Source organism: Ovis aries, chromosome 13 (assembly GCF_016772045.2).
Source record: "Ovis aries strain OAR_USU_Benz2616 breed Rambouillet chromosome 13, ARS-UI_Ramb_v3.0, whole genome shotgun sequence".
NCBI classification, from domain to species: domain Eukaryota; kingdom Metazoa; phylum Chordata; class Mammalia; order Artiodactyla; family Bovidae; genus Ovis; species Ovis aries.
In genome coordinates, this window is record NC_056066.1 from 6,180,499 (window position 1) to 6,193,015 (window position 12,517).

The following is a 12,517-nucleotide window of genomic DNA, read 5'->3' on the forward strand; positions in this document are numbered from 1 at the left end:
TGAAATTTAGTACTGTATTTTATTTAACACAAAATATACAAAGTAGTATCTTTTCCATGTGTAATCTACATGAAACCAATGACACCAAGTCTTTAAAATCCAATACATTAGTTAAACCTACAATGGCAACCCACTCCAGTGCTCTTGCCTGGAAAATCCCATGGATGGAGGAGCCTCATGGGCTGCAGTCCATGGGGTCAGTAAAAGTCGGACACGACTGAGTGACTTCACTTTCACTTTTCATTTTCATGCATTGGAGAAGGAAATGGCAACCCACTCCAGTGTTATTCCTTGGAGAATCCCAGGGACGGGGGAGCCTGGTGGCTGGCCATCTTTGGGGTCGCATAGAGTCGGACACGACTGAAGCGACTTAGCAGTAGCAGCAGCAGCACAGCACATCTCAGTTTGGAGGAGCCACGGGTGCTAGTGGCTATCTTGTTAGCCAGTACAGATCCATAATCTTCATCCTGAAAACTGAAGGCATCATCTCTATTTTCACAGACAGGGAAAATAGAGAAGTCATACAACTTGATGAAGAATTAATATTTTTAAAACCAGTCCTGTCTCACTCCAGCCTCTATATGAGTTTGTTGACTTACACTGATTTCTTGGGCATCTTTATGAAGAAATGTGAATAATAACCTCTCAGAAGGTCAACATGAGACCAGAGAAATTAAGGAAGTATAATTCCACACACATATTCTACCACAATCACCACTTAAATTTCATTTTTGCTAGGATCTTCTTTTCACTTTTTAAAATAATCTATTAAGCAGGCATCAATACTGTTGTAGATGCTTATTTTGGCAACAATATGATAGAGGTCAGCTTCTTCAAGTCAAGCAGGAAATAGCCAAGGCCACAAGGTAAAATGTTTAAGAGAGACTCCAGTGAAGCAGAACTCAGAAATGGTCATTATCATCAGACATGTGAAGTAGATTTTCCCTCATGGGAATTCCTTCCCAAGTACAGAACTCTCAAAGCTACTTCCTACATGGCTAGAGATTTAGAACAGGGGGAGGAAGGGAGCAGGTTAGTGTGTTTTGCAAAACTGCCACCTGCGTCCACTGTAGCTCTTTCCTTTCTCCTCATCCAGTTCGAGCCAGCTGAGAGGAGCCTCAAAATCTTAATTTACAATTGTACTCAACCTTTGCAAAAGGATGTATGCAATACAGGCTCAATAGAAAAGTAAAAATCAAGAAACTGAGTTGTCATTTTACTGATTAGAAGAAGGAAATGGCCACCCACTCCAGTACCTTTGCCGGGAAAATCCCATGGATGGAGGAGCCCGGTAGGCTACAGTCCATGGGGTCACAAAGAGTCGGCCACGACAGAGTGACTTCACTTTCACTTTCACTGATTAGAACATTTTGATCAAGAAAATAGGTAAATGGCCCAAGACCACAGAGCCTATAACCATAAGACTCGGAGTAGGAATCTCCTGAGTTTCAAAAGTTGTCAACCCAGAGAAGAAGAGAAGTTATTCACAACTTGTGTGTCTAATGCAGGACTCATGTTCAGGATCTAGAACAACTCCTATTCATCAACTTGAAAAGGACAGATCACCCAATAAAAGAAAAATTGGTGAAAGGCTGAAACACACACTTCATACATATAAATATACTAATTACCAGTTAAAAACTGTGTGGACTGTGTTCACACATAAAATTCCATAGAAACTTTTTTAAAATTGTGTTTATTTGACTGTGCCAGGACTTGGCTGTGGCACGTGAACACTTCGTTGCAGCATGCGGTGTATCATTCCCTGACCAAGAATCGCACCCAGGCTCCCTGCTTTGGAAATGCAGTCTTAGTTACTGAACCACCAAAGTCCTGATAGAAGTCTTTTCTGATAAGTGCTAAAGTCTGGAAACAAATCAAATGTCCATCGACAACAGAATGGATTGAAAATCAATGCAATGTGTTCACACAGTGGCAATGAGAATAAATGGCCTACTGTCATATGCAACACAGATGAATCTCATAAACACAATATTGAGCAAGAGAAGCAAGAAACAATGAACAGCTGCACAATTCTATTTATTTAATACTCCAAAACAGGCAAAACTAATCTGTAGTGTTAAAAGTCAGAATAGTGGTTAGCCCGATGGGAGGACCAGGTGGGTAGTAACCAGAAGTGTGTGTGTGTGTGTGTGTGTGTGTGTGTGTGTGTGTGGTCCTAGAAGGCTGAAAATGCTGTGTTGTTGTTGTTGTTGTTGTTGTTGTTGTTCATCGGGTGCTGGTGTCATGAGTGTGCTTGATTTCCGAAAGTATATCAAGTTATACACTTATGATAAGTGTATTTTTCTGTGTGTATATTAAGTTCAATGAAAGCTTTTATAAATCGTAACTAAAATTGCTAGAATTATCCCCAAACTACTTACTTGCCCTAGATAGTGGATTTGGGGAATAAATATTTCAACATTGCCCCACTTCCTTCACCCCCACCTCTGTCAGCCATGGCCATGATCCAGGAAAGTATCTTCTGGGTGATTAGAAGCTCGATTTAATCAAATACTTCAGTGAAATTTTAGGATAGGAGTTAGATTGAGGTCACTCAAGCCTCAAAGTTCTTTTAAAATAGTATCAAGGTGATGTTTATATTTAGAACACTTTTTTCTTTCCTCTCCTATAACCCAGAGCTCTCCCCAGGGTTCTCATGCTAAAGTTTGCACCAGGAATTTTGCACTAATAAACCAATAAAGATTACTTTTATCACTCAATTTTCTAGACCTTATATATAGAGGAATGTCAAAATGGCATTTATAAAGGAGGCCAACTTCTGCTTTGGGGATTTATAATTGTAGCAACACTCCCATGAGGCTGCAAACACAAACTGTCCTTCCGGCAAAATTTAGGAGCGCTCCCATCCCAGAGGAAGTTCTGTGGTGCTAAGGCAATTCTCAAGGGTCTAGTTCTGGAGGCTTCCAACAGTGACAGAGCCTTGATGTTGTTATTAAAGAAGGTTTAGCAGCTTTCCTCGACCTTGAAGAAAAAGTCAGTGGCGGCGGAATAATATCATCAAAAATAAACTGACTTGCTTCCCTCTTCTTTGCTCACCATCTTTTTCCCCCCATCCCTGGTACTTAAATCATTTCTGCCTCATCAATATGACTATAAAATAAGGCAACAAAAAGAGAAAAGGTAATTCTTAGTCTTTGTTTTTCAAAACAGAGCTTGGAGGAGAAGGTGGAGTGGAGCCAGGGGCTGCACATCAACCTAGAGCTGCTGGCACACGTCTTCCAGGTGTGTGCCGACTCCTGCTTGTCCCCTGCATGGCTATCCACAAAAGCAATGCAGTCAATGCATATCACAAGCTGCCCCATCCCCAGCTGTGGGTGGACCAGTGGAAGGCTCTACTGAGCCTTATGAGTCCATAAGGGAGGATATGGTTGTGGCCTCCACGGCCACTAGATTGGGCAACTGGAAGACCCAACAGTCTCTTCATCAACAAAAGATGAACGAGAAAGTGTGACCCTGTTTCCCAAGGCTGTTCAGAAAGACGCAGCACACCTACCTCTTCACCTCCAGGAGAATCCGCAGCTCACGATGATGACACTTTCTGAGGTATAAGTGAGAGCTGGATAGACCTGCCCTCTGCACAACCCCACAACCTGGTAGATGACCAACAAAGACCCCGTGGTCTCCATGGACCAGCTGTCACGGAGGGTGTGGTTCACTGCACCAAACCTCAGCCCAGCAGACCCTGCCCCTGCAGCTGGCTGAGAAGCTGGGCATCATTGGATTTGGGTAGAGTGGGGTTTTGAAGCAACCAGAGAGTGCTGAAGAATTGATGCTTTCAGACTGTGGTGATGGAGAAGACTCTTGAGAGTCCCTTGGACAGCAAGAAGATCAAACCCTATCAGTCCTACAGGAAATCAACCCTGAATATTCATTGAAAGGACTGATGCTGAATTTGAAGCTCCAATACTTTGGCCACCTGATGTAAAGAATCAATCCACTGGAAAAGACCCTGATGCTGGGAAAGATTGAGGGCAGGGGGTGACAGAGGATGAGATGGCTGGATGGCATCACCAACTCAATGGGCATGAGTTTGAGCAAACTCCAGGAGATCGTGAAGGACAGGGAAGCCTGGTGCTGCCGTTTGTGGGATTGTAAAGAGTTGGACATGATTAAGCTGCTGAATAACAACAGGGCATTCACAAGGCACTGAGCAGGACATGAAGGATGGATGGCCTTCACAAACACGAGGACCATGAGTGCTGGGGAGGTGGCAGGGCAGCGAGTTCAGACAATTGATCTCTCCATCTGCAGTCCCCACAGCCCAGACCTCTCAATCTGCAAGCACAAGACAATATATACTCTCTCCCCTCCATCTTCCAATCACTAAAGTTCATGTAGAATTGGAAAAAAAAAAAAGAGTTCTCCCCCATGGAGTCCATTATAGATGAACTAGAGCCTTGAGATGTAGACATCATGAGACAGGTCTTCATGGCTCCTGGGTTGCTACTCAAAATCATACAGTTGCCCTAAGAAGGTGCCTTTAAAGTATTCAATTTGTAATCACTTTATTATCATTGACATGCATATACTGCATATATTTCAATCATGACATTTTATGTGTTAACATATGTAGACAATCCATAAAACTATCATCACAATCATAATAATGACCATCTCCTTCATCCCCCCAAATTTCCTCATGATCTTTTAAAATCACTCCTTTCAGCCTCATCCATGCACAAATAGTGATCTGAAGTCTGTTCTATAGATTAGTTTGTGTTGTCTAGAGTTTTATTTAGGTGCCATCCAACAGGATGTTAGCCTACTGTCTGGGGTGGAATTTATCCATGGTGTTGCTTTTATCAGGAGTTTATTCCTTCCGTTGCTCATTGGCATTTGATATATAGGTATCACACACACATGCCTGCACATACATACATGGAACTTTGAAGGGTGTGGCAGAGATATAAAATATTTTTTAAAACTATTTAAGTTTCCTTTCTTCACCAGTCTGGATAAAATTTCCATAGACAATGATGTGTAAAACTCTCTAGGAAAATTGGGAGAATAAAACCAGTTGTTTCTCTCCACCCAGGGACAATGTCCAGGTGAGATGGACACAGATGGGAAAACCCTCTGATAGGCGGAGGACCCAGAATATAAGAGAACAGTGTCCGAAGTCTAGATAGGAAGGAAGATATCTTAGTGATACTAGCATGAGCGGAGAAGGCAGTGGCACCCCACTCCAGTACTCTTGCCTGGCAAATCCCATGGACAGAGGAGCCTGGTGGGATACAGTCCATGGGGTCGCTGAGAGTCAGACACGACTGAGTGACTTCACTTTCACTTTTCACTTTCATGCATTGGAGAAGGAAATGGCAACCCACTCCAGTGTTCCTGCCTGGAGAATCCCAGGGATGGGGGAGCCTGGTGGGCTGCCGTCTATGGGGTCGCACAGAGTCGGACACAACTGAAGCGACTTAGCAGCAGCAGCAGCAGCATGAGCAATCAGTGACAGCCAAGAACATCCCAGATAATGCAAGTACAGGGGGAGGAAGGTACAGCAGGAAATACTGTGAGAAGAAGCAGGCAATTTCCCTAAATGGAATGAGAAAGCCCAGACCCACCGGGCTGTTTAAATTTACCTTGGGATTAAATTTAACTGGGGTTAATGGTTCCCTAACTGGAAATTAAACTGAGTTCCATAAGAGAACAAATTACGGCTTGCACAAGGGAGCACTTCCCTCTGAAGTCACACCTGCTGTAGAATTGGGTGGATGATTCTAAATGCTTACGTGCTGGATGTTGATTCCTAATGATGAAGTCCATGAGATATTGATGTACAAAGTCAACAGATGAAAACAATTTTCCTTTACATTCACCTGTCTATCCCAGGTATCATCCTGGCTTTGTAACAGCTTCATCTCTTGCTTTCCCACCTGCACGTCACTCTCCTGCCTCTGTACAGACAGAAGGATCCTGAATTCGGCTAAACCCTCAGGTCACATTCTTTAACTGTTTAAAATCCTCAGATAGAAGTACATGCCCTGTTAGTGGGTGCCCACCTTAGCTGGTGCCGTGCTCAGTCACTCAGTCAGGCCCAACTCTTCTGCAGCTCCGTGGACAGCAGCCCACCAGGATTCTGGAGTGGGTTGCCACTTCCTCCTTCAGGGGATCATCCCACCCAGGGGTTGAACCTCCATCGCCTGTGTCTCCTGCATTGGCAGGCAGATTCTTTACCACTTAGCCTCCAGGTTCCCATCTTAGAGGGGCTGCCTGTTCCACTCTTCCACTCAGCCCCAGTTCCCAGGCACTCCTGCCGCAGCCCAGGCTGCAAACTCTGTGTTCCCTCCACTTGCATCTCCTCCAGAAACTCCCCAAGCCACCCTGCCTCACTTCCTAGAGGCTTTTTCTCCAAAAACCTCTTCTTTAAAAAACTGTTCTGGCCAGTCTTAAAATTTCAACCTCAGCCAACACCAGTCCCCAAATCAATAGGTGCATAGATGACTTATTCCAGGCTGGGATAATTCCCCTAGTAGGTTTCTTTTTGTTTTAATCACATTTTTAAATTTTTTATTTTATATTGAAGTATAGTTGGTTAGGGGCTTCCCAGGTGGCTCAGTGGTAAAGAATCCACCTACCAATACAGGATACTCCTGTTTGATCCCTGAGTTGGGAGAATCCCCTGGAGAAGGAAATGGCAACCCACTCCAGTAGGTTTCTTGCCTGGGAAATTCCATGGACAGAGAAGCCTGGTGGGCTACAGTCCATGGGGTCGCAAAGAGTCAGACACAACTGCACACATGCAGAGCTGGTTACCAATGTAGTTTCAGATATACAGCAAAGTGATTCAGCTATACATATTTTTATTCTCTTTCAGATTCTTTTCCTTAGTTTATTACAGAGTATCGAACAGAGTTCCTTCCCTGTGCATTAACAGTTATGTCCCTGTTGGGTATCTATTTTAAAAATAGTAGTGTGTATATTGGAGAATCCCTGATGGCTCAGCTGGTAAGGAATTTACCTGCAAAGAATCTGCCTGCAATGCAAGAGACTCAGGAGACTCAGTTTCAATCCTTGGATCAGGAAGATCCCTGGAGAAGGAAATGGCAATTCACTCCAGTATAACTGACCAAAAATTTCCATGAGCAGAGAAGCCTGCAAGGCTAGAGTACAAAGGGTCCCAAAGAGTCTAATACAACTAAGTGACTAAGCGGGCAGTCAGTATGTATATAGCAACCCCAACTCCCAATTTATCTCCCCCCCACCACCACTTGCACCTAGTAACCATAAGTTCATTCTCTAAGTCTGTGAGTCTGTTTCTGTTTTATATGTAATTTCATTTGTATGGTTTCTTTTTAGATCCCACGTATAAGGAATGTCATATGATATTCCTGCTTCTCTGACTTACTTCACTAAGCATGAAAATCCCTAGGTCCACTGAAATCTCCAATGATAGATGAATGGACAAGGAAGATGTGGTATATATATATATTCAATGAAATATTACTCAGCCATTAAAAAGGAGATAATGCCATTTGCAGCAGCAGGGATGGACTTACAGACTGTCATGCTGAATGAACTCTTTTTCTGATACTTCTGCAATTGAGCCCCTCTTCCCTGGTGGGTAAAGTCATTTAAAAAAAATACATTTCTGTGTTTCATCAAGTTCCAGACAGATCTGGGGGCTCTGGATATCACTACAATGTCTGTACCCCAGTCCATTATAATTAGAGTTTAATTCTGAAAAGTCTATTAATTTTCAGCTTGAGGGGGAATATCACTGTAGCTCTAGAGAATATTTCCTTTCCCAAGACACATACTTGCAGGTGATGTATGGAAGCAACTACTTGGGCTAATGAAAATATAATAATTGAATTTAATCAGTTCCAACCAAAGGGCAGAGAGTACCTAGACTTTTTACATACAGTAATTTCATTCAATAACCCTAAGGGGTACATACTATCATCCATGCCCTTTTATAGAATAGGAAACTACAGCATAAACATATTAGGCAACTCACTAAAATTGTATAAGAACAAGTGACAGGCCTACTGTAGTGTTATATATAAAGTGATAACTCAAGGATAATATTTAAAACCTTAACAACCAGCACTGTAATATAAATTACAATGTAAATCTATCTATAAGTCAAAACATAAAGGAAAACATTTCTTTTTATTTCTAAACTAAATAAATTATAAGCATAAAAAATGATAAAAATGATAGTTCAGTGATATAAATTATAACACAAATCATTCATCAAATTAACCTAATAGTTCCCTAATTGTGTGTTAATTCTAGGAAATGTTGTATAATCTTTTGCGGGAGGGGACCATCCCTAGCTAAATCTCTTTGACTCTGAGGTGACAGGTTGCTGCATCAAGCTCTCCCAGTGGTTTCCTTATTAAACCAAAAGTGAGGACTTCTCTGGTGGTCTAGTGGTTAAGAATCTGCCTGCCGATGCAGGGGACATGGACCAATCCCTGGTCCAGGAAGATCCCTCGTGCCAAAGCAGTGACACCTCAAGCCCCCAGCCCAACATGCCGCCACCAGTGGCTGCACAGTAGCAGGAGCGGGGATGGAGCAGTACCCTGGGGGGAGTTTCTGTAGATCACCATAGAGGAGGACCACACAAGCAGAAAAATCTAGAAAGAAGCACAGAAAACTTGATAACAACCTTTACCTCTGGAGCCTGCGGAAGATGGACAAAAGAGATGTCAGACCCCACTAAAGACACTTAAAAGCAAATGCTTTCATGTGTTACTTTCATAAATAATATTTCATAAAATAAAATTCCATTAAAATTAATTTTATAAAACTAGTTAGCTGGAGGAAAATAGATTTTTTAAAACTACTATCCTCTGTCTTAAACATTACATTCTTTCCATTGACCCCCATTTTCCTCTGCTAATCTAATACACTTTACTCCAATTTAATATTAGATTATTATCTGGATAATGATTGAGCTTCAGCTCCCAATATTAATGTGTAAGGTTCTTTGCTATACTCCATTACTGATTCATTTAAAAGTATTATTTTAATGAGCACCCTCTTTCTGCCAGGTACTGTGGTAGGTTGTGTGGATAAAGAATGAACACAGCACGTATGGCCCCTGCTCACAGCACTGCAGATGGAGACAGGAATTGTAGAAATGGAAAGGAATATATCTGATGCCTTCACTGGCGACGCACAAGCAAAATGAATAATAAAGTTAAGAATTAAGGGAAGACGACAAACCCAAACCTGCTGTTCACTGCTGGCAGATAGAGGATTCTAGACTGGAATTAGTTGAAGCTACTGATGAGTTTCCAATTGCTAAGCTACTAGATTGGATTTGTGTTATTGAAAAAAACAGCGGAGAAAATTGATTTGAAATGAACAATATACAGTTCGTTGGAAGGATGATGTTGAAGCTAAAACTCCAATACTTTGGCCACCTGATGTGAAGAGCTGACCCATTTGAAAAGACCCTGATGCTGGGAAAGATTGAGGGCAGGGGGAGAAGGGGGTGACAGAGGATGAGATGGTTGGATGGCATCACCAACTCAATAGACATAAGTTTGGGTAAACTCCAGGTGTTGGTGATGGACAGGGAGGCCTGGCATGCCGTGGTTCATGGGGTCGCAAAGAGTCAGACATGGCTGAGTGACTGAACTGAACTGAACACCTGGTTTTTCCAGTAGTCATAAGATTAAAATGTAATCCAATGCAATCAGCATCAACCCTCCCCTGGAATGATATAATGCCCAATACATAGAAAATAAGAATGAACAAAGAACAACTTACATCCATAAGGAGCAAGTAAAAAGCCCACCAAGTTTAACATGCAATCATAGTGTTACTAGGTGTGAGTTCAGGTGTCCCTTGCACAGTGAAACCAAAAATACTGAAATGTTGGAATTTGGAGCATAGAAAGGTTTATTGGAGGGCCATGCAAGGAGAACAGATGGCTCATGCTCCCCAAACCCAAAACTCCCAGAAGGGTTTCAGCAAAACATTTTTAGAGGGAAGATGAAGGAGGGGCATGGTTAGTTGTTGCAAACCTCTAGATGTTGGAATCCTTTGTTCTTGCAGCTGTCCACCTAGGTCAGGTCACGATGTTCCTATAAACCTCCAACAGCACAAATGTTATTATCTGTTCTGAAACTTTTTATCTCTACATGAAAGGAAAACTGTTACATCTTCAAAGGTCAGATCCTTGAAGATGGACTATTCTGTGTATTTCAGGCTATAAGTCACATTCTTTTTTTAATTAATTATTTTTTTATTGAAGGAGAATTGCTTTACAGAATTTTGCTGTTTTCTGTCAAATCTCAACATGAATCAGCCATAGGTATACATATATCCCCTCCCTTTTGAACCTCCCTCCCATCTCTCTCCCCATCCCACACCTTTAGGTTGATGCAGAGCCCCTGTTTGGGTTTCCTGAACCTACAGCAAATTCCCATTGGCTATCTATTTAATATATGGCAATGTAAGTTTCCATGTTACTCTTTCCATACATCTCACCCTCTCCTCCCCTCTCCTCATGCCCATTAGTCTATTCTCTAGTCTATTTCTCCATTGCTGCCCTGTAAGTAAATTCTTCAGCACCATTTGTCTAGCTTCCATATATATGCATTAGAATATGATATTTATCTTTCTCTTTCTGACTTACTTCACTCTGCCTAGTAGGCTTTAGGTTCATCCACCTCATTAGAACTGACTCGAAGCTGTTCCTTTTTATGGTTGAATTATATTCAATGGAATATTATTGTGTATATGTACCACAACTTCTTTATCCATTCATCTCTTGATGGACATCTAGGTTGCTTCCATGTTCTAGCTATTGTAAATAGTGCTGCAATGACCAATGGGATACCTGTGTCTTTTTCAATTTTGGTTTCCTCAGGGTATATGCCTAGGAGTGGGATTGCTGGGTCATATGGTGGTTTTACTCCTAGTTTTTTAAGGAAGCTCCATACCATCTTCCATAGTGGCTGTATCAATTTACATTCCTACCAACAGTGCAAGAGCATTTCCTTTTCTCCACACCCTCTCCAGCATTTATTGTTTGTAGACTTTTTGATGAAGGCCATTCTGACCAGTGGGAGGTGATATCTCGCTGTTTTTATTTGCATTTCTCTAATAATGAGCAGTGTTGAGCTACTTTTTCATGCGTTTGTTAGCCATCTGTGTGTCTTCTCTGGAGAAATGTCTCGTTAGGTCTTTTCCCACTTTCTGATTGTGTTGTTTGTTTTTCTGGTGTTGAGTTGTATGAAATGCTTGTATATTTTGGAAATTAATCCTTTGTCATTTGTTTCATTTGCTACTATTTTCTCCCATTCTGAGGGTTGTCTTTTCACTTTGCTTATAGTTTCCTTTGCTGTGCAAAAGATTTTAAGTTTAATCAGGTCCCACTTGTTTACTTTTGTTTTTATTTCTGTTACTATAGGAGGTGGGTCATAGAGGATCTTGCTTTGATTTATGTCATTGAGTGTTCTGCCTATGTTTTCCTTTAAGAGTTTCATAGTTTCTGGTCTTACATTTAGGTCTTTAATCCATTTTGTGTTTATCTTTGTGTATGGCATTAGGAAGTGTTCTAAATTCATTCTTTTACATGTAACTGTCCGGTTTTCCCATCACCACTTACTGAAGAGTCTGTTTTTGCCCCCATTGTACATCCTTGGCTCCTTTCTCAAAAATAAGGTACCCATAGATGCATGGGTTTATTTCTTGTCTTTCTATCTTGTTCCATTGGTCTATATTTCTGTTTTGGGGCCAGTACCGTACTGTCTTCATGACTATAATCTGAAGTCAGAAAGGTTGATTTCTCCAGCTCCATTCTTCTTTCTCAAGACTGCTTTGGCTATTCAGGGTCTTTTGTGTTTCCATATGAATTCTGAAAATTTTCTTTCTAGTTCTTTGAAAAATGTCATTGGTAATTTGATAGGGGTTGCATTGAATCTGTATATTGTGTTTGGTAGTATAATCATTTTTACAATACTGATACTTCCTACCCAGGAACATGGAATATCTCTCCATCTGTTTATGTCATCTTTGATTTGTTTCATTAGTGTCATAAGTTTCTGTATACAGTCCTTTTGCCTCCTTAGATAAGTTTACTCCTGGATATTTAATTCTTTTTGTTGCATTGGTGAACAGGATTGATTCCTTAATTGCTCTTTCTGATTTTTCATTGTTACTATATAGAAACACAAGTGATTTCTGTGTATTGATTTTGTATCCTTCAACTTTGTTAAATTCACTGATTAGCTCTAGTAATTGTCTGATACTATCTTTAGGGTTTTCTATGTACAGTACCATGTCATCTTCTTTACTGAGAGATTTACTTCTTCCTTTCTTATCTGGATTCATTTTATTTCTTTTTCTTCTCTGATTTCTGTGTCTAGGACTTCCAGTACTATGTTGAATAATAGTGGTGAAAGCGGACACCCTTGTCTTGTTCCTGAACTTAGGGGGAATGCTTTCAGCTTTTCACCACTGAGAATAATGTTTACTGTAGATCTATCATATATGGCCTTTACTATGTTGGGGTAGGTACCTTCTA

The 12,517-nt window shown here is 41.2% G+C and overlaps 1 long non-coding RNA gene across 1 annotated transcript in view; it reads right to left on the reverse strand.

The window, feature by feature from the left end:
- LOC121816292 (uncharacterized) overlaps window positions 1–12,517 on the reverse strand; it is a 46,614-nt gene continuing 34,097 nt past the window's right edge. Inside the window, exon 3 of the long non-coding RNA XR_006055805.2 lies at window positions 1–12,517. This exon is cut by the window's right edge and continues 18,097 nt beyond it. This is a non-coding gene — a long non-coding RNA (uncharacterized LOC121816292).